The 22860-nt window shown below is 45.0% G+C and overlaps 1 pseudogene; it reads right to left on the bottom strand.

Moving 5' to 3' along the window:
- Nucleotides 1–253: 253 nt before the first annotated feature.
- Nucleotides 254–369, bottom strand: LOC149440227 (U2 spliceosomal RNA; annotated as a pseudogene).
- Nucleotides 370–22860: the final 22491 nt, after the last annotated feature.

Genomic DNA, 22860 nt, shown 5'->3' with positions numbered 1-22860 from the left:
TTTCACACCGTGGGGTCCCACACCCAAGTGTTACTAGTGACACCCCTGAGCGCGTCTCCTCAGGGGGCACTGAGTTTGCGGACTTTTTGCCTCCCCAGCCCCTGGCCAGACCAAGGTAGCTTGTTCAAATCAGGACGTACTGGGTCTTTCCAGTCTTCTCAGAGGAATTACTCCCGGGGCCCCAGCTTATACTCGTGGCGCTCCCCGGTTTCTGTCCCTCCGGTACTAGCCTTCCGGACCCCCATCATTCCAGTGAGGGTACTATACAACAACCATCCCCGCAAAGCTAGAATGGTCGGGAGCACCCCCACTGGACACTGATAAGAACAGATACTACACTTGATCTTAGCCAAAAGGCCGAGAAGCGATGGTTCACTATGGTGAAGACGAAAGAGCTGTCGAAGGACACCAGAAACAAAATTGTAGACCTGCACCAGGCTGGGAAGACTGAATCTGCAATAGGCAAGCAGCTTGGTGTGAACAAATCAACTGTGGGAGCAATAATTAGAAAATGGAAGACATACAAGACCACTGATAATCTCCCTCGATCTGGGGCTCCACGCAAGATCTCACCCCGTGGGGTCAAAATGATCACAAGAACGGTGAGCAAAAATCCCAGGACCACACGGGGGGACCTAGTGAATGACCTGCAGAGAGCTGGGACCAACGTAACAAAGGCTACCATCAGTAACACACTACGCCACCAGGGACTCAGATCCTGCAGTGCTAGACGTGTCCCCCTGCTTAAGCCAGTACATGTCCGGGCCCATCTGAAGTTTGCTAGAGAGCATTTGGATGATCCAGAAGAGGATTGGGAGAATGTCATATGGTCAGATGAAACCAAAATAGAACTGTTTGGTAGAAACACAGCTCGTCGTGTTTGGAGGAGAGAGAATGCTGAGTTGCATCCAAAGAACACCATACCTACTGTAAAGCATGGGGGTGGCAACATCATGCTTTGGGGCTGTTTCTCCGCAAAGGGACCAGGACGACTGATCCATGTACAGGATAGAATGAATGGGGCCATGTATCGTGAGATTTTGAGTGCAAACCTCCTTCCATCAGCAAGGGCATTGAAGATCTTCCAACAAGACAATGATCCCAAACATACTGCCTGGGCAACGAAGGAGTGGCTTCGTAAGAAGCATTTCAAGGTCCTGGAGTGGTCTAGCCAGTCTCCAGATCTCAACCCCATAGAAAACCTTTGGAGGGAGTTGAAAGTCCGTGTTGCCCAGCGTCAGCCTCAAAATATCACTGCTCTAGAGGAGATCTGCATGGAGGAATGGGTCAACATACCAGCAACAGCGTGTGCCAACCTTGTGAAGACTTACAGGAAACGTTTGACCTCTGTCATTGCCAACAAAGGATATATAACAAAGTATTGAGATGAACTTTTGATATTGACCAAATACTTATTTTCCACCATAATTTACAAATAAATTCTTTCCAAATCAGCCAATGTGATTGTCTGGATTTTTTTTTCTCATTTTGTCTCTCATAGTTGAGGTCTACCTATGATGCCAATTATAGGCCTCTCTCTTCTATTTAAGTGGGAGAACTTGTACAATTGGTGGTTGACTAAATACTTTTTTGCCCCACTGTATTTACCACAAGGCAGTTGCCTAGGGCGGCATTTTTCAGGGGAGCAGCAGTGTCCCCTGGAAGAAGGGACTCTTGTGACATAGGGACCAGGGGGGAGCCGAAAGAGGCTGCAGACTGCTTGATGGTGTATGCAGAGCCCAACTCTTGTTCCCAGGGATGTCCAGAGTTGGAAAGGTGATTGGTTTCCTCTCCGTGTGTGTGTGTGTGGGGGGGCGTTGTTGGTCAATGTCAGGCGCGGGGGGGGGGGGGGGCAATTTTTGTGTTGCCTAGGGCAGCACAAAACCTAAATACACCACTGGTGTCACGGTATAGGGGCCCAGCCAATTATTAATTCCCAGTTATTAATTCCTTGTTCCTTTAATCCCTCCTGGCCATAGGAAGATCATCCTCCAATTAGTATTCTACTCCTGTGTGCCAAGGGTCCCTGTCTGTAATTAACGTGCCCTTCCACAAAAGGTCCCAAATTCAATTAGTGTATCCTCCCCATTGTTATCCTGTTTACAGCTACAAATCCAATTATTGTGTTTCTTTGTCCATCCTGTCTTGTGGCCAGATGTTCTACATCCCTAATTAGTGCCTTACTTTTATATTAGTGTATTCTCCCCACTGTTATCCTGTGTACAGCTTCAAATTCAATTACTGTATTTCTGTTTCTGTCCATTCTCTCCATTGTCATCCAAAATGTCCCTAAACTCAATTAAAGCAGTCCCTCCATTGTCATCCTGCTAATGACCCCCCTCCACCTCTCCTCCTGCTCAGGGGGTTTAAGAGGTCAGTGCTGGTCTCTCCTGTTCCATTCTGCTGTGCAGCCACTGAGGGGGATCCCAGCTGCGGCAGGACTGTAGTGGCCAGACTCTGCCTAAGCCCCATTGGAGTAAGGGGGACCCCAGAAGCTACATCAGCCCTGCTGGAAATGCTGTCAGCTTTGCCTGAGACTGCCACATCAGCTCTGCCTGTGACTACCACATCAGCTCTGGGTGAGTGTGTGCTTCCCTTGTGTTATGACTGCTTATGAACTGCCTCCTATCTCCCTGTTGGATTACAGACTGCTGTAGAGACTTTAACTTTGCCCACCGGGGCTGGATTACAAGTACTTTGGACTCTCTCTCTCTCTCTGCACTACTCCCCACTGAGTGACTGTTGTCTGTTTTAATAAAGCTTTAAGTGTTTGCCGTTTGCCTTGTGTGTTCTGTCCTGCCTACCCTCCGTCACAAAGGCGGAGTGATATGCTTCTGTAGTAAGGGTAGGTTGAGTGATAGGCTTCCGTAGTAGGGGTAGGTGGAGGGATAGGCTTCCGTAGTAGTCATAGGTGGAGTGATAGGCTTCCGTAGTAGTCATAGGTGGAGTGATAGGCTTCCGTAGTAGTCATAGGTGGAGTGATAGGCTTCCGTCAAAGGGGTAGGTGGAGTGATAGGCTTCCATAGTAGTCATAGGTGGAGTGATAGGCTTCCATAGTAGTTGTAGACAGAGTGATAGGCTTCCGTAGTAATTGTAGGCGGAGTGATAGGCTTCCATAGTAGTTGTAGGTGGAGTGACAGGCTTCATAGTAGGGGTTGGCAGAGTAATAGGCTCCATAGTAGTAATAGTCTAGGATAGGCTATTTGCAGTGCCCAAATTTACCCACAAGATGTCAGTGGTGTCACCCATTCTCTCTTCTATCTCAGTTTCCAGGCTGTCACAACAGACCAAAGTCTACCTACCTGCGCCCACCTTTTCATCATGCCGAGGTGATGAAAATCCCAGTGAAATGACAGTGGTCGGTGTTCAACTTAAAGCAGGACTTTACCCATCAGAATTTAATAAAAAAATAATGTTCTTTAGCAAGGAACATACATTCCACATTGGTAATTATGCTACCAGAATTATTGTGTGCTGTAAATTGCCAGCAGCATTGTTTGTTTCTTCTTGCTGGATACTGCCATTTTGCTGAAGTCCAGAGCCCCTGAACAGCATTAAATCTTTAGGTTGTCAACAAATAGGAATCTGCAAATTCGTCACAGTGTCAAAAAAATAGAGAGCAATTGAGCACGTGTAGAGCAGTTGAGCATGTGCAGAGCAGGGTGAGACCGTGTATTACAGTACAGGCACTTATTTTTAATGTTTTACATAGCTATACCTGCAAAAGGGGACAGCCTGAAGTGATCTTGCAGGATTTATTTGTGGTTTTAAAGTAGACCTTAGTCACAAAATGAAGGGTATTGTGTGAAGAATTGAGAGGAACAAACTGCACTTTAAAGTGGAAATAAACCCTCTTATCCCTTACAGCCAAGGCTGCTATTAGAAACCATGGGGCTATACAGTCAACCTGACAGGCCCCCCCCGCCCCCCAAATATACACAGGTTACCATGCTTCAGTTGTGATTGAACACAGTGAGTGATTGGTACCGATCACTCGTTGTGTTCATTCAGATAAGAAAGGGCTGGTAAATGTGACATATTTACAGGACCCTTCCCCCACTCTCCATCCTGAAGGATCCTGTTGTGTACTCGCAGCTGCACGGAGAGGAGGGAATCCTGCAGCATTGCAGGGGTAGGGGGGACAGACAGGGGGACCTGGGCAGCAGGGGGAAAAGTAGGTGCGGCAGGGGGCAATTACTGAAACAGAATCACCTGTATGGCTCTCTCTCTGCTGCAGCTGAAAGCTGATGGGAGGGAGAGAAGAAGCAGCCAGCTTTCATATGTTGCAGAAATAGGAGGGGATAAGTTCCAGTAATTGACCCCCCCCCCCGTAAAGATCACCCTCCCTGCCCACATCCGCTTCATCCAGCTGCCTGGGCCCCCCTGCTGGCTTAGGCCCCATACAGCAGGACCGATGGTACCCCCTTAACCACGGCCCTGCTTACAGCCAAGGAAATTGCCATCTTAGCCTGTTTGATTTGCAGTTGCTGCACCTTTGTTCAGGTATGACACCAGCCATTTGATGGCTTGACAATTCAGATTAGAGCACAAGCAGCTGTGACAGCTTTTGTTCGTGGCATGCATTGAATGCAACTGTTTTGGGAAATCGATAAATTGATGGGCTTAGTTCCATTTCAATAATATACAGTGACGTATGGGGTTTCCTTCTGTAACCACTCTAGTACTGGCATGTTACATCCCCTTTCTAATGACACTAGTGGACAGGAGCATCTTGTGTCCTAACAGTAAAGAGCACTAGGTGGTGCCTGCTTCCTAGCGATGAAGAAAGCGTGATGCGTGAGGAGCCGCCAGTGTCCTAGTGAAAAAAGACACTAGGCAATAGACGCTTCATCCTAGCGACAAAGAATGCTTGATGACAGAAGCTGCCTGTATACTGGAAGCAAAAGATTCTATGCGGAGTCCTTCATCGCTAGGCAGTATCCTAGGGACAAAGGGTCCAGGCGTCATTACCCACCTGCCTTCTAGCAACAAAGGATACTCGGCAACAGGAGCCACCTGCGTCCTAGCAATGAAAGACACTAGGTAGTAGGGACCACCAGCATTCTAGAAACAGAGGACTTAGATGGCAAGAGCTGCCTGTGTCCTAGTGAAGGACGTTCAGTGACAGGAGTTGCCTGCATCTCTAAATGAGCCACATTTTCCCAAAAACAAAGGATGCGAGGAGGCAGTAGGAGCTGCATGCATCCTAACAACAAAGGATACTGGGTGACAGGAGCAATGAAGCGCAATGGGCAGCCCTAGCTTCCTACAGCAAAGGAAGTTAGGCTCAAGGATCCATGTGTGTTCTAGCAACAAAGGTTGCTAAGGCAGCAGGAGCCGTCTGTAGCCTAGAAATGAACAACACTAGGCGGTTATAGCGTCATACTCTCCAGGACGTTTTTCAGTGCTGTGATAGTTTGAGCCATGTGTAGTGTTCACTGGTAACCCCACCCTGTGATTTGGACACATGGTGCATTTCATGAAGCTCTGGGGGAAGTCCAGCCTGAACACCATCATATTTACTGGTATCTCGAGCCGCATTATGTGCCGTCCTATCTGGCCTGATTTCCATTTCAGGAAGTGTGGACTGCTAGCTCTAGAATGTAGTGACTTCTTAACCCGCGTTTTGATTTCTCAGCGTGTCATTGTTCTGGGATCCCCAAGTATCCGTGTGTCGTTCTCGGACCCCCAAGTATCATTGTGTCATTGTTATGGGACCCCCAAGTACCAATGTGTCATTGTTCTGGGATTTCCCAAGTATCAGGGTGTCATTGTTCTGGGATTTCCCAAGTATCAGGGTGTCATTGTTCTGGGACCCTCCACAGTGTTAGGGTGTCATTGTTCTGGGACCAAAAGTGTCAGGGTGCCATTGTGCTGGGACCCCCCAAGTGTCAGGGTGCCATTGTGCTGGGACCCCCAAAGTGTCAGGGTGCCATTGTGCTGGGACCCCCAAAGTGTCAGGGTGCCATTGTGCTGGGACCCCTCAAGTGTCAGGGTGCCATTGTGCTGGGACCCCTTCAAGTGTCAGGGTGCCATTGTGCTGGGACCCCCTCAAGTGTCAGGGTGCCATTGTGCTGGGACCCCCTCAAGTGTCAGGGTGCCATTGTGCTGGGACCCCCTCAAGTGTCAGGGTGCCATTGTGCTGGGATCCCCTCAAGTGTCAGGGTGCCATTTTTTTTGGGAAAGCCCCAAGTGTCAGGTTGTCTTTGTTCTGAGACCCCCAAGTGTCAGAGATCCAAGATTAAGGTAACACCAAGGTTTGGGGGTCACACAACAATGGCACACTAAGTGTCAGTGCATCATTGTCCCAGACCCCAGAATGTCAGACACCCAAGTGTCAGAGATCAAAGATTAAGGACACTCCAAGGTTTGGGGGTCGCACAACAGTGGCACACCAAGTGTCAGTGCCTCATTGCCCCAGACCCCAGAATGTCAGTGTCATTTTTGTTGGACTTCAAATTGTCATCATTTGTCTGGAATACAAAGTATCAGTGTCATTGGATCCCCAGGTGTCTCTCCAAGTATCTTTGTATCATTGTTCTTGGACACCCCAGTGTCAGGGTGTCATTCTTTTGTGACCCCCCTCCAAAATGTTAAGGTGTCATTGTTTTGGGACCCCCCCTCCAAAATGTTAAGGTGACCCCCAAGTGGCAGGGTGTCATTGTTCTGGGATCCCCCACATGTGTCAGGGTGTCATTGTTCTAGGACCCCCCCCCCAAAAAATATCATGGTGTCATTGTTCCGGGACCCCCCCAATTCTCAGTATCATTGTTCTGGGACCCCCCAAGTGTCAGGGTGTCATTGTTCTGGGACCCCACAAGTTTCAGGGTGTCATTGTTCTGGGACCCTCCCAAATGGCAGGGCATCATTGTTTTGGGACTCCCCCCTGCCAAATATCAGGGTGTCATTGTTCTGAGACCCCCCAAGTGTCAGTGTTCTGGGACCCCCCTCCAAGTGTCAGGGTGCCATTGTTCTGGGAACCCCCAAATGTCAGTGTGTTATTGTTCTGGGACCACTGAACATCTGCCTGTCATTATTCTTGGACCTCCAAACATCAGTGCAACATTGTCACAGACAGTGTGTCAATGTCATTGTTTTAGGGGTTGCTATGTGTTCCCGCAGATGAGAACGCAGCCTAAGTGGTAAGGCAAGCGTGACGCACACTGCTGTGCGCGTTGTGCCCGTTTTCGAAACCCACATCAAAGCATGATTTTTTTTTGTGGGTTGCTCTGTGTTCTTAAATGCACAGATGCAAATAAATGGTAACACAAGTGCAATGCGCATTGCCTCGTTTTCAACAAGGCTTTTCAACTTTTTTTCTTCTTGCTGGTTGCTGTGCGTTTCTAAATGCGCGAATGCAAACGAATAGTAATGCAAGCACAGCACGTGTTGCCGCATGGTTTTGAAATGCACAACAAAGTGCACATTTTCTGTGCGGGTTGCTGTGTGTTGGAAACCCACAGATGAGAACGCAGCCTAAGTGGTAAGGTAAGCATGATGCATGTTGCGTGTGCTGTGCCCGTTTTCGAAACACACAGCAAAGCATACGTTTTCTTGCGGGTTGCTGCGTGTTTGTAAATTTACAGATACAAATGAATGGTAACGCAAGCACGACATACGTTACTTCACATTTTTAACCTGCACAGATCAGCATGCGCTTTCTTGTGGGTTGCCGTATGTTTGGAAACAGGCAGATGCAAACGGATGGTTATGCAAGTGCGAGGCGCGTTGCCACAAGTTTTCGAAAAGCATGCCAAAGCGTGCTTTTTCTTGTGGGTTGCTGTGCATATGAAAACAGGCAGATGCAAAGGAATAGTAACACAAGCACAACGTGCGTTGCTGTATGGTTTTGAAATGCACAACAAAGTGCTCACTGTCTGTGCGGGTTGCAATGTGTTCGGGAAAACGCGAATGAGAACGCCTAAATGGTAACGCAAGCGTAATGCACACTGCAGCACATTTTTGAAACACACGGCCAGGGGCGGACTGACCATTTGGAAACTCGGGCACTGCCCGAGGGCCCGGGGTCAGTAGGGGGCCCCATGACATGCCCCTGGTACTTTTTTCATAGGCTTTTTTGAGTTTGGGCAAGGACACAGGGGCCCCATGAGTTGTCAGTCTGCCCCTGGTAGGAGCTGACAGGGACGAGAATTGTTTCGTTTACTAACAGTTCCCCCCCCCGTCAGAGATCCTCGGCAATCACTGGACGCTGGTGAGTAATCACCAGCTGGGACCTGGTGATTGGCAGCCGTGACAAATGGTGGCGCAGGTAGGTCGCGTGCGCGCCCCCTAGCCAGAAATGCAAAATTGTATATATATATATATATGTATGTATGATTTTACATACAGCTGCCGCTCTGTAGCAGTATTTCTGCTATGGGACAAAGCTGAAGCAGTTAAAGGATAAGTTCACCTTTTGACCAAAAATAATAAATGCACATTTTTTTGCAGGTTAAAAAAGTGCATTTATTTTTGGTTGCAGGAGCCCGTAAAGCATTACCCCAGCGATTAGGAAATCGCTGGTGCCATACAGGTCTCCTGCAGACCTGTCAGTATATCTGCTTGCCTATACATCCCTATACATATACTGACAGGAAGAATCAATGAACTACCATGGTGCTCCACAGCGCCGTGGCAGTTCATTCAGAACTACAAGCTGATGGCCGCTAAGGCTGTTGGGACTTGTAGTTCGTTCATTCACAGAACCTGTGAATAAATGACGCAGCCATGTGGGAGGAGCCCCGCACGGCCACGCTGTTTTTAAAAAGTGACAGCTTGTACGGGGAACTTCGTCCCATACTGCTATCACAGGGTGGGGGGATCGGGCAGAGGCTGCAGCATTGGGAACATGTTACATGGTCCACCCTAAAAATGGGTGAAACATGTAACATGTTCCCAAAGGTGAACTTATCCTTTAACCTGTTCCAGCCAAACGTATGCATATATGCAGCAGCTGGGTGGGTGGGCTATAATGCCAAGCGGTCACATGTATGCATCCGTGGAGAATGGATTTATTTCAGGTACTTATATAGCAGCGTCAATTTATGCAGCACTTTACATATATATTGTACATTCACATCAGTCCCTAACCCTCAAGGGGCGTACAATCTAAGGTCCCTAACTCACATTCATACATACACATACTAGGGACAATTTAGACAGAATCCAATTCACCTACCAGCATGTCTTTGGAGTGTGGGAGGAAACAGGAGTGACCGGAAGAAACTCACGCAGACAAAGGGAGAACATGCAAACTCCAGGCAGGTGGTGCCATGGTTGGGATTCGAACCAATGACCCTAGTACTTACTGTAGGTGGAAATGCTAACCACCTACAGTAAGTACTTAGAATAATTAGAATGCTTCTGCCTCCTGGCATTTTGATTCTCTTAAAGAGTCATAGGGCGATAGTGGGAAGGGGTTAAGCAAGCTATTCCATACCAGAGATTTTTTTTTTTTTTTTACATTTAGTTTTGAAAAAAAATGTATAAAACACATTACATCACAGTAACAAACAAAAAAAAAATAGATTCACTTTCTCGATTTTTGTAAGTCTGTTCTGTCTTTGGTCGGTAATGGAGAATAACATTATTGGTTACTGGCAGGGGCGGACTGACCATTTGGAAACTCAGGCACTGCCCGAGGGCCCGGGGTCAGTAGGGGGCCCCATGAGATGCCCCTGGTACCTTTTTCATAGGCTTTTTTGAGCTTAGGCAAGGACACAGGGGCCCCATGATCCCCCATTGCCCGGAGGCCCCATGAGATGTCAGTCCACCCCTGGTTACTGGTAAATTCCTTCCCCCGACAGTCTTGTCTCTGATGTACTGATTGCCCTCCTCCAATTGCAGCTCGGATTCAGCGATGTGAAGATAGAGGACACCACGAAGGGTCACATCATCCACTTACAAGAGGCCAATACTCTCATCCAGTTCGAGGAAGACTCCACCCGTATCATCTGCGAGCATGACAAGCAACTTGGCGTTTGACTTACGGACATGCAGAAATTTTAGACTGACCACTGTTCCAGATCCCGGAGAAGGTAGAATTATTGAACATTGGACTGCATTCTCAAAGTTGGCTTCCAGGGGGAGCTCTATCACTCATCTCTGAGTGGATTTCCATCTGCTGTCTATTTGATGGACAGACAATGGTATTCATAGTAAATGGTTCTTTAGGGGATCTTTAAACCTGTATAAATGTGCACAGATTTCTGTAATTACATATATTTTTATCTCCAAATGTCTTTTTTTTTTTTTAACCAATTCAATACCGGGCAATTTTACACCTTCCTGCCCAGGCCAGTTTTCTCCGCTCCAGGCCGCTCTCACACTTTGAATGACAATTGCGCGGTCATACAACATTGTACCCAAAGTAAAATTTTATCATTTTCTTCACACAACTAGAGCTTTCTTTTGGTGGTATTTAATAATCGCTGGGGTTTTTATTTTTTGCTAAACAAAAAAAGACCAAAAAGTTTAAAACAAAAACACACGTTTTTCTTTGTTTCTGTTATACAAGTTTGCAAATAAATAATTGTTCTTCATAAATTTAGGCCGAGATGTATTCTGCTACATGTCTTTGATGAAAATAACCCAAATTAGGATGTATTTTTTAGTTTGTAGGAAAGTTATAGCGTTCACAAACTGGTATAGATCTGAATATTGATCAATCCTGAAGTACTGACAGCCAATCTAATTTCTTGAGGTCCAAGAATGTCAGAATAGTATAGATATCCCCCAAATGTCAGGACAGTACAGATATCCCCAAATGTCAGGACAGTACAGATATCCCCAAATGTCAGGACAGTACAGATATCCCCCAAATGTCAGGACAGTACAGATATCCCCCAAATGTCAGGACAGTACAGATATCCCCCAAATGTCAGGACAGTACAGATATTCTCCAAATGTCAGGACAGTACAGATATCCCCCAAATGTCAGGACAGTACAGATATCCCCCAAATGTCAGGACAGTACAGATATTCTCCAAATGTCAGGACAGTACAGATATCCCCCAAATGTCAGAACAGTACAGATATCCCCCAAATGTCAGGACAGTACAGATATCCCCCAAATGTCAGGACAGTACAGATATCCCCCAAATGTCAGGACAGTACAGATATCCCCCAAATGATCCCTTTTTGCAAAGTAGACAGTCCGATGTATTTCATAAGAGGAATGGCGAGTTTTTTGAAGTTGTATTTTTTTGTCATAATTTTTCGGAAAATTTAAAAATTTAAAAAATTAGTTTCACAATTTTTTTTTTACATACTGTCACCAGTGCAGTACAGCGTCATCATATAACTGGCATGGTGGTGATCAGGGACACTGACTGGTGACAGTATGAAAAAAAAAAATATATATATTTTTTTTTTATTATTTTTTATTAAATTTATTTTCTTTTTTTTTAAGATTTTTTTTTTTCATATTTCACTATGACCAAAGTAGTACAATGTTACCATAGTAACATTGCACTACTTTGGGGAAGTAATTTTTTTTTTTTTTTACAAACTTTGCTTATAGTAAAGAATTACTTTGCTATAAGCAAGCATTTACCTGAATGACATCGATTCATTCAGGTTTTTTTTTTTTGTGCTTAGCTGTGATTTGGCCACAGCTAATCACATGACATGTGCATGTGATCAGCTGTGACCATTCACAGCTAGACACTTGTATACAATGGATGGCATGAATGAAGCCATCCATTGTATACAACTGTCATGTGACCTGCTGTGATAGGTCACAGCAGGTCACATGGTACCGGCAACGAGGGCCGATACTCAGATCTGTCATCGGCCGTGTCCGAGGTACACGGCCAGTGATAGATCATGCAGGAGCGCAATCTGTGCATGAGCAGGAGGATGCTATATGGCGTCCACCCGGAACGCTGATGACATTTGCCGGCCGCCATTCAGCCATAGGGCGGGCAGCAAATGGTTAAATATATTCTTTGGCAACCACTTCAATACAGGGTGCTTTTACCCCCTGAAAATAAATTAGCAGCTGACTAGAGCAGACCTGCCAGAAAGTGGTTTCTTACAAATCCTATGCGGTGTAGTAATCACTAAATTAGTGAATGCAAAATATTATTTATTTAGATCACATAGATCATAAAAAGGTTGACATTTAATCATGGGGAATAGTGTACAATCTGATCACCATGATTATATGTCAACCTTTTTATGATCTATATAAATAATATTTTGCATTCACTAATTTAGTGATTACTACACTGCATAGGATTTGTAATAAACCACTTTCTGGCAGGTCTGCTCTAGTCAGCTGCTAATTTCTTTTCATATGCAATTTGGTTTAAAATCCACACTTTATATATGAAGTGAGATGGGGATTATATATGATCAGGTGATTGCACCTAACTATGATGCCAACCTTTTTTCCTATATTATACTTTTACCCCCTTCCTGCTCTGGGAAATTTTCAGCTTTCAGAGCTGTCACTTTGAATGACAATTGCATGGTCATGCAACACTTTACCCATGTAACATTTTTATCTTTATTTTTTTTTTTCTTGTAGACAAATGTCTTTCGGTGGTATTTAATCCCCACTGGGTTTTTTTTTTACACATTTTGCTAAACAAACAAAAAGAAAAAGGAAAAAATGTTCTGTTATTACATTTTGCAAATTAATAATTGTTCTTCATAAATTTAGGTCAAAGTGTATTCTGTTACATTTCTTTTTTTCTAAAAAAAAAAACCCAAATCAGTGTTTATTATTTATTCTGTAGGAAATTTATAGAGTCCACAAACTATAGTGTATATATATATTTGAAAATTGATCAGTCCTGATGTATTGGCAGCCGACCTCATTTCTTGAGGCCCAAAAATGTCAAGACAGTACAGATACCCCCCAAATGACCCCTTTTTTGGATAGTAGACAGTCTGAACTATGTAGTAAGAGACATGGTGAGTTTTTTGAAGTTGTAATTTTTTTGTCTTTTTTTTTTTGTAAAAGGAAGAAATGAAAAAAAAAAATTCCCAATTTTTTTTTTTTTTTTTTACATATTGTCACCAGTGTAGCATAGCGTTATCATATAATTGGTATGGCGGTGATCAGGGACACTGGTGACAGTACGAAAGAAAAAAAAAATGTACATTTTTTTTAACACACTGTGATCAGAGTAATATAATGTTACCATGGTAACATTGTACAACTCTGGGGAAGTAATTGATTATAGCAGTGAATTTCATTGCTAAAAGCAAGCATTTTTTAGAAATAGATTCATTCAATATGTATTGTGATTGGCCACAGCTAATCACATGGTACAGATGGGTTGTGATTGGCCATGTCTGTACTATGTGATCACTGTGACCAATCACCGCTAGCAACACAATTGTACACAATGAATGGTATGAATCAAATTAATGCTTTGTTTACAGTTGTCATGTGATCTGCTGTGATTGGTCACAGCGATCACATGGTACCGGCAATGGGCAGGAACAGTGATCTGTCATCGGCTGTGTCCAGTGGACACAGCCAGTGACTGATCGCGCCCAAAAGCGCAGCTGTGTTCTGAGAGGACTTCATATGACGTCCACCTGTAAATTCGAAAGTCGCGCCCAGCTTTAAATTTGCAGTAGGCTGGGCAGGAAATTGTTAAAGGATAGGATCACCTATAGTAAAATGGTACTCTATATTTAGGGTATAACATGTAACCTGTTACTGGTGCAACATCCCTTCTCACTCCCACATCCCCCACCATAAAAGTGAGCAGGGGTTCTTCTCCCCAAATCTGCAGTTACATTTTGAAAATGACGTGCAAGCTACATCATTCATTCATTCATAGCAGTCTGTGAAGGAATGAACTACAAGTCCCATCCACCACCATGACAAACGGACGTGCAGTATTAATGAACTGCCAGCAAACTCGACTTGTACTTCATTCTCACTACCTACAGCTCAGGAACTGTTTGCCTGTATGGATAACTGTAGGAAATACGTGCAGGAGCCTGACATTGCACCCACGATCCACTCCTATTTATTTATTATTAAAAAAAACCAACTAAATACTAATAAATGCATTTTTTCCCCAGAAAATGATGTGCATTCATTTTTTTGGGAGGGGAAAGGTAAACTTTAAAACTGAAATCTGTAAAATATCCAAAATCTACCCTTGCAGTAGCCCCTCCCCTGCAAAGGTTAACCGCATGCAGCCCAGCCACTGTACATGTACGGCGGCAGGGCGGCACTGGTAGGCAAAACGACGTTTTAAAACGGACCCCGCAAAACAGGTAGGGGGTGCGCGTGAGGCGCGCGCCCACCCTCCCTGTCCCGCGGGTGTCCGCAGCGGGTGTCAGCGGCCGGGTCACGGCCAGTTTTTACCGGCCGTTTTCCCGCGATGAGCTGTCATCACTGTCACAGAGCAGAGCTGCATTGTTTACACACAGCCTGCTCTGTGACAGTTCCCCGGCAAGCTGATCAGCTCCCCCCTCTCTCCCCCCGTCCAGCACACACCCCCGCCCCCTAGTAAAACACTCCCCTTACACAGTAAACTCCTAAAAATGTTAACCCCTTCCTCCCCAGTGCCATTAGTACAGTTTCAGTGTTTTTTTTTCACTGATCACTGTATTGGTGTCACTGGGGATGTCAGTGACCCCAAGTCAGTTCCCCCCCAGTGTCAAAATGTCCGCCGCAGTCCCGCAGTCCCGCCATAAGTCGCTGGTCGCTGCCATAAGTCGCTGATCGCTGTCATAATTCGCTGATCGTCGCCATTATTAGTATAAATAAAAATTAAAAATCCCAGTATCTTTCCCGCCATTTGTAAACGCTATAACTTTCACGTAAACCAATTAATTTACACGTATTGGGATTTTTTTTAGCAAAGACATGTCGCAGAATGCATTTTGGCAGAAATTTATGACTAAATTTGATTTTTGCATTTTTTTTTTACTGGACATGTTTTATAGCAAATAGTCCAAAATATTGTTTTTTTTTCCTAAAAATTGTCAGACTTTTCTTTTATAGCGCAAAAAATAAAAACCGCACAGGCGATCAAATACCACCAAAAGAAAGCTCAATTTGTGGGAAAAAAAAGGATGTAAATTTCATTTATGTACCGTATTGCATGACCGCGCAATTGTCCGTTAAACTAGCGCAGCGCTGTATAGCAGAAAAATGGTGTAAATTGCAGTATCTATACCATAGTTTGTAGACGCTATAACTTCCACACAAAGCAATCAATATACACTTATTGGGATTTTTTTTACCAAAAACATGGAGCAGAATACATTTTGGCCTAAATTAATAACCAACTTTGAGTTTACTATATATTTTTTATTGCTGAAAGTAAAAAATATTGTTTTTCGTCAAAATTTTTGGCATTTTTTTGTTTATAGCGTGAAAAATAAAAAGCGCACAGGTGATCAAATTACACCGAAAGAAATCTCTAATAGTGTGAAAAAAGGACGTAAATTTCGTTTGGGTGCAGCATTGCATGACCGCGCAATTATCAGTTGAATTAGTGCAGCGCCGAGTAGCAAAAAGAGGCCTGGTCATTAAGGGGGGTAAATCCTCTGGGGCTCAAGTGGTTAAATGCTCAATTGGGTGCAGGGATAAGGTGTATTACTTGCCTTACCCCTGTGGCTTCGCCAGGCTCCCTCGATCCATGTGACCATTCCAGTATGTTGCTTCTCTAAGACACCCTCAGCCTTGATTGCATGCTCCCCTCCTCCAAAGCGAATAGCCTTGTAGGTGATGATGCTGCAGGACCGTCCACAGCCTGGAGCTTCCAGAAAAGTGCTGGAATCCGCCAGACCATCAGACAAGGTACGTAATATACCTTATCCCTGCACCCCTACACTAATTATGCATTTAACCCTTGGGGAAGGGAGGGGAGCGTTGCAAGGGTAGGTTTTGTCTAATCCCTGGGGTTCAGCTTTAACCACCTCGCGTCCGGCTGTTGTATGTAAACGGCCGGACAGTGGCAGTGCAGGGTCGGGTGGCCATTTATAAACGGCCTCCCCGCACCCTGCTTGTGCGCGCTCCCTGGGAGCGCGCAGCACCGCAATCTGGTGCCCGCTGTGTCCTCCGGACACAGTGCGACACCGATCGTCGGACGGGACCTCTGTACGAGGTCCCGATCACGTGATCACTGATTGGCCAGTCAGTGATCACATACAGAGTAGTAAGCAAGATGTCACTTCTGACATCATTGCTTACTACGTGTGAAATCTGTGAATGATCATAGAGGTCACATGGTACAAGGCTATTCACGACAGCCTTGTACCGTGTGACAAGCTGTGACCAATCACAGCTCACTCAATAGTTCTCAATGTCTGCAAGAATGCAGCTAGAGAGAAGGAGAAATGATTGCTTTTACAGCCTTTATGGGTGTAAAAGCAATCTGTGTAAAAAAAAAAAAAAAAAAAATCTTCATCACCCCCCACAAGTAGTACAGTGTCACCATGGTGACACTGTACTGCTAGGGTGACAGAATGTAAAAAAAAATGTTTAAAAATGATAATTTTTGGTTATAAACTAATTTGGGTTATTTTTTTTTTTACTAAAAATATAACGGAATAAATTTTGGCCAAGATTTGTGATGAAATACTATTTATTTTTAAAATTTATAAGAAAAACACTTTTTTTCATAATTTTTGGACTTTTTAATTTACATAGCAAAAAAAATAAAAATCCCAGTAGTGAATAAATACCACCAAAATAAAGCTTTATCTATCTCAAAAAAATACTAAAAATATAATATGGGTACAGTGTTGCATGACCGCGCAATTGTCATTCAAAGTGTGATAGCACTGAAAGCTGAAAATTGGCCTGGACAGGAAGGGGGTAAAAGTGTCCGAACTTGAAGTGGTTAATAACTTGCAAAGGCAAAAAAAATCTTCATTTTTCTGTAATATATGAAAGAGGCTTTGCACCTTTATGAAAAAACAAGATATTTAGATTCTTGCCGAAGCTTAATGGTGACTGGTTCACTTTAAAGGGACCCTGTCCACATAGGGCCACTGGAAAGGGAAGTAAGTGTGGCCTTCTTTCAACAGGATGTTGTACATACAAATGGCTCTGTGCTGACAGGGGCACGTTAAGGGCTTGTTTGCTTCAAAATGTGGCATTGGACGCAATTTTTTTTAAAGCACTCTGAATGGCAATCAAAGCCCTTGTTATGTGAAAAAAAATGGTAAGCTTACAGTAATGTTTACCCCTTGCTTTGCTCTAAAAACGATACCCCGTGCCGCTTTTTGGTGCTTCCAAGAGTCTCCAAAGCCTCCACTGAAGTCTATGACAAAACTCGCTAGCAGCACCTGCAGCTTTTGAGAGGCTTTAATTTTATGTTTGCTTTGTTTTGGAGGTATTGCCAGTATAGGATCCCAGGAAGCACTGGGAAACCAACAAGAAAACCTTTCTGTCCAGATTTAAAGCTAATAGAGCCACTGGTGGACTTTTAATTTCAAGATATGTGTACTACTAAGCAGGGCCTGTGCTACCACTAGGCAAACTAGGTGGCTGCCTAGGGAGAACTGCCGTCTAGAGCGCTGTGTCACAAGTCAGCTTGCAGCCTTTGTGCATTTACGCTTACCTCCATGCTGCTCTTGATTCCTTCACTTGTGTGTTGTTCTGTGCTCACATATGGGTGTCGCCTGCTATTCCTTGGGTTTTAGGTCCTTCCCTTCCATCACTTCCTGTCCCACCTCCTTGTCTGCCTGTCTATTTAAGATGTGCTCAGACTGGGCCACATTGCCTGAGCAACAGTTGTTGTTGGAGCCCCCCAGTGGTTGCCTGAATCTGTTTAGTATAGCTGTGTACTGACCCCGGCTGTGTCCCTGACATTGCTGGTGTTCTGCCTGTCCTGACCTTGGCTTGCCTACTGGATCTCCTGTCTCTACTCCCAATGCACCCTGCTCCCGCTAGTGGTCTCTTCTACCTCAGCTGGGTGTACCTGGGGGCCGCGACCTGGTCCCAGCCTGCTGCAAGTCCATCCCCATCATCAGGGGCTCTGGTGAACAAGCAGGCTGGGGCTTAGATTCCGCGCCCTGGGGAACCCCAAGCTGTGGTTTTATAGAGCTCACTACCAAAGACGTGACACGCTGCCACTGGTTTTCCTACTCTCTGCCATGACTGGACTTAGGGGGGTCCGGAAGTGGGCTACACCCCCCCAGGCCGGTCTTTCCATGGACTACACATATTTATTTGTAAAAAATCCTGAAAATCATTTTCCTTCCACTTCACGATTATGTGCCACTTTGTGTTGGTCTATCACATCAAATCCCAATAAAATACATTTACGTTTTTGGTTGTAACATGACAAACTGTGGAAAATTTCAAAGGGTATGAATACTTTTTCAAGGCACTGTATATCCAGGTCAGAGACGGACTGACCATTTGGAAACTCTGGCACTGCCCAAGGACCCGGGGTCAGTAGGGGGCCCCATGAGATGCCCCTGGTACCTTTTACATAGGATTTTTTTTTTAGTTTGGGCAAGGACACAGGGGCCCCATGATACCCTATTGCCCGGGGGCCCCATGAGTTGTCAGTCCGCCCCTGATCCAGGTTGCATATATATATATATATATATATTGCCCCCTGGAGACAATATACAAACACTGTAGGGAAAGATAGGTGACAATTGGGGAACAAACTACCTTTATAGGGATTGTACTTCAAAATGAACCCTTGGTTGTAGTAGACCATGGGAGAGGTACAAATAGCCAAAATAATAGATACCTAAAAAGTGAATAAATGCGAACATAAATCACTACAAGTGTTCTCTAATATCCAAATCACATAAGTAATCTCCCATTGTATATACCACTAAAAAAAACAATGCTGGTATGTGTCCAGAAGGGAGCACCACCATTCTAAAAAGCTTTCACATACCTCAGAGCCCCAGTTCTTGTGTTTCCTCTGGATCAACAGCCTCTGCAGGCTTCACAGGAGGCTAGGCATGCTAAGGACAGGGCCCAGTGGGGGGAAACTCCTTGGTTCCCCCATCTTTCAACTAATGCACAGCCCAAGGTTTCACTCCCACAGTATGTACCCCCCCTCCACAAGCAGGCTCCACAGGCCAGCCTGCCCAGGTGCTCTCCACTTACTACGTGGCCCTTTGCCCTCAGTCCCTCCCCTGGCCATTTCAGGTAGGCCCTGAAAACAGTAGAATGATGTTCAAGAAGACAAGGTCGGCATTATCTTGTTTCTGGGGGGGGGAGCAGTGGCAGTACAATTTAACGTGCCTGGGGTTGTCAGCCATCTTCGAGCTGACCATGTCAAATGCCATTCCTGCCCTACAAATCCTGCATGTCAGGACAGCTCTAAGGTAAGCCAGTAGTCACAACAGGGGAACCTTTGTCTTTTGACCTATCCAGGGGCAGACTGACTATTTGGAAGCTCGGGCACTGCCCGAGGGCCCGGGGTCAGTAGGGGGCCCCATGAGATGCCACTGGTACCTTTTTCTTTGGCTTTTTTGAGTTTGGGCAAGGACACAGGGGCCCCATGATCCCCTATTGCCCGGGGGCCCCATGAGTTGTCAGTCCACCCCTGGACCTATCCATTATTCAAGTTTATATCTGTCTAGTGGGGGTGGCGTCTCTTCAATCAGCTCCTCATGGGGATTTGTGCCCCATTTTGTAGACTAGACGTTAGCAGCACACATTCCTTCCCTAAGCATTGTGCTTCCTGGGCTAAACCTCTTTCTCAAAAGTACATAAACAAACTTTTGGCAAAACAATCCCAGGGAGACCTAAAAGGATTAGACTCCTCTGTAAGGCTGCATTTACACCTGAGCGTTGCATTTCTAGCGTTTTTGCAGGCATTTTGTCCCACATTTTTGTACAGCGTTTTTAAAGCATTTTTTGGGCTTTAGCCAATATCATTTGTTTTATCATTTGTTGCTAGGTTTGTCAGCTTTTTTAGCTTTTCCGTTAGCTTTTATTTTTTGTAAATATTCCTTTATTATTTATTTCTTGCTAGTGTTAAGTTTAGGGTTAGGCAATAGGTTATGGGATTAGGTGTTGGGGTTTGGGTTAGAGGTTAATATTTTGTCCTCTTATTTATTTTTTGTTAGGGTTAGGGAGTTAATGTATTTATTTATTTATTTTAATATTACTTTTTATTATTTATCAATGTATTTTTTAGGGTTAGGGGGTTAAAGTGGAGCTCCACCCAAAAGGGAAAGTTCTGCTTTAAGGACTGGTCCCCCGCTCCCCGTTAAGGATTGGCACCTTTGGGGAGTGGGTACCAGAAATTGACAGGTACCCGCTCCGGCTTCAGCTGTAATCGCCTAGGCAAGGGGGCTTCAAACTATGGCCCTCCAGGTGTTGAAGAACTGCAAGTCCCATGAGGCCTTGCAAGACTCTGACAGGCAAAACTCTCAGAGACAGAGGCATGATGGGACTTGTAGTACTTCAACAGCTGAAGGGCCATAGTTTGGAGACCCCGTGGCCAGGGGCGGACTGACAACGCATGGGGCCCCTGGGAAATAGGGGATCATGGGGCCCCTGTGTCCTTGCCCAAACTCAAAAAAGCCTATGAAAAAGGAACCAGGGGCATCTCATGGGGCCCCCTACTGACCCCGGGCCCTGGGGCAGTGCCCAGGTTTCCAAATGGTCAGTCCGCCCCGCCCCTGGCCTAGGCGATTGAAAGAAGTTGTCCCTCCCTGTAGTCTTCTGGGACACATGACAGGTCCCAGAAGACTACGGGATAATTCAGAAAGCGCACTGCTACTCACTATCACACTGAAGATGCCGGGAACACAGGACAGCCAGTGAAACGGGCTGTGGGGAGGACACCGCGGGATCGAGGGACAGGTGAGTGGCTGTTTTTTTTTTAATGTCAGCAGCTACAGTTTTTGTAGCTGTTGACTCTTTTTTTTAACTTTGTTTCACTGGAACTCCGCTTTAAGGTTAGAGGTTAATTAGTATTTATTTCAAATTTATTTATGATTTTTATTTATCTATTTTAACATTTGTTTATTCATTTATTATTAATAGTTATTTAAAAAGTTATCATCTGAGCAGAAAAATGCTCTAAAAACACACGGAAATGCTCAAAACTGCTAGAATAGCGTGTTTCAATGCATTTCTATGGAGAAAAAAAAAAACACGTAAAAATGCACCAATCTGCGTGAATCAAGCTACAAAAGTAGATCCAAAACATTGTGAACAAAGCCTAAATTAGGAAATGTCAGCCACCTTCCTCTCCCTTAACCCTAGGTTCACATATGTGCGGGTGGTGCTGCTGCGGATCCGTACGGAAATCCGTGCAGCCACACCACCCGCACAGAGAATTGCGAACCACGGGCGGGTGCCATTAGTTCTAATGGCACGCCGCCTGCACTGGAAGACGCAACCGTACTGGGAACCGAGGTTCCCGTGTGGGCTGCGTTTCCCAAAGAAGTGCAGGGACTTCTTCCCTGCGTGGCACGGGAGTCCATGCAAATGAATGGGCTCTCATGCCCGTACAAAACACGGCCCGCACGCCGTGAACCGGGGGTCAGTCTGGGGTTTAATCAGATTTCTATGTTTGATTTTGGCAAATGCCCCACCCCCAGGCTGATGAAGAAACATAAATTGTGGATCCTGCAAGATTCAATTGACAGACTTCTGGGGTAGTCCCCTATGCAAGGCTGCATAGACAAACCTCTATTTAATGATTGCTGGGTAACAGGTGTTGTACTTCTGATTGATTGCTCTGGATACACTTCCAGACTAATGCAGGCCATAGATGGGTCGAAAATCGGCCGATTTTTCGGCCGAAAATAAAATCGCCCGATTTTCGGATCGTTAGTGGGCGATTTGGTCGGCCGATTTTCGGTATTTTGGCCGGTTTTTTTTTTCGGTAAAGTTGGAAAAAAATCGGCCGATTTTGCCGATCGGCCGATTTTCGCGGCAATTAGTGGGCGAATCGATAAAAAAATCTGCGCATGAGCAGTGACCTGCAAGAGGAAGACAAAAAGAAGAAAAAGAGGAAGAGGATGAAGAAGAAGAGGATGAAGAAGAAGAAGAGGAAGAAGAAGAGGATGAAGAAGAAGAAGAGGATGAGGATGAAGAAGAGGATGAGGATGATGAAGAAGATGAGGATGATGATGATGATGAAGAAAAAGAGGATGAGGATGAAGAAGAAGAAGAAGAGGATGAGGATGAGGATGAAGAAGAAGAGGATGAGGATGAAGAAGAAGAAGAAGAAGAAGAAGAAGAGGATGAGGATGAAGAAGAAGAAGATGATGAAGAAGAAGAAGAAGAGGATGAGGATGATGATGATGAAGAAGAGGATGAGGATGAAGAAGAAGAAGAGGATGAGGATGAAGAAGAAGAAGAAGAAGAAGAGGATGAGGATGAGGATGAAGAAGAAGAAGAAGAAGTAGGATGAAAATAAGAAGAATTCCAGTCCAGCAAAAAGTGTCTCTGCAGAGAGCTCCGCTATTTCTGACAGTTCTCTGACAGTTCCTTGACATTTAAAGCCGTTGAAACATTGTATCTATTTGTTTCCGAATAAAAACATCTGTATCCTAAATGGAAACAAATAGATACAATGTTTCAACCGCTGTAAATGTCAAGGAACTGTCAGAACTGTCAGAAATAGCAGAGCTCTCTTCAGGGACACTTTTTGCCGGCTGTAGAAGGGATGAAAATCGGCCATTGATGGTAACGTCGGCCGCTTGAACGACCGAATTTACGTTTTTTAAAAGAAAAATCTGCCGATTTTCAACCCATCTATGGCCTGCATAAAGCCAGCCATACATGGGTTGAATTCAGAAAGAATTTTCTTTCGAAAATCTTTTCAGAGCATTTTCGTTCGAATTTCACACCATTAGCCCAGGTTCACACTGATACGGTGCGGAATACGCAGCATTTTCTGTGCGAATTCCGCACCGCATCAGAATCGCACCCCGTTC

Source organism: Staurois parvus, unplaced genomic scaffold (genome assembly GCF_062004578.1).
Source record: "Staurois parvus isolate SC_StPar_1 unplaced genomic scaffold, SC_StPar_1.0 ptg001110l, whole genome shotgun sequence".
Lineage (NCBI taxonomy): Eukaryota > Metazoa > Chordata > Amphibia > Anura > Ranidae > Staurois > Staurois parvus.
This window is presented reverse-complemented; position numbering and strand designations above follow the sequence as displayed.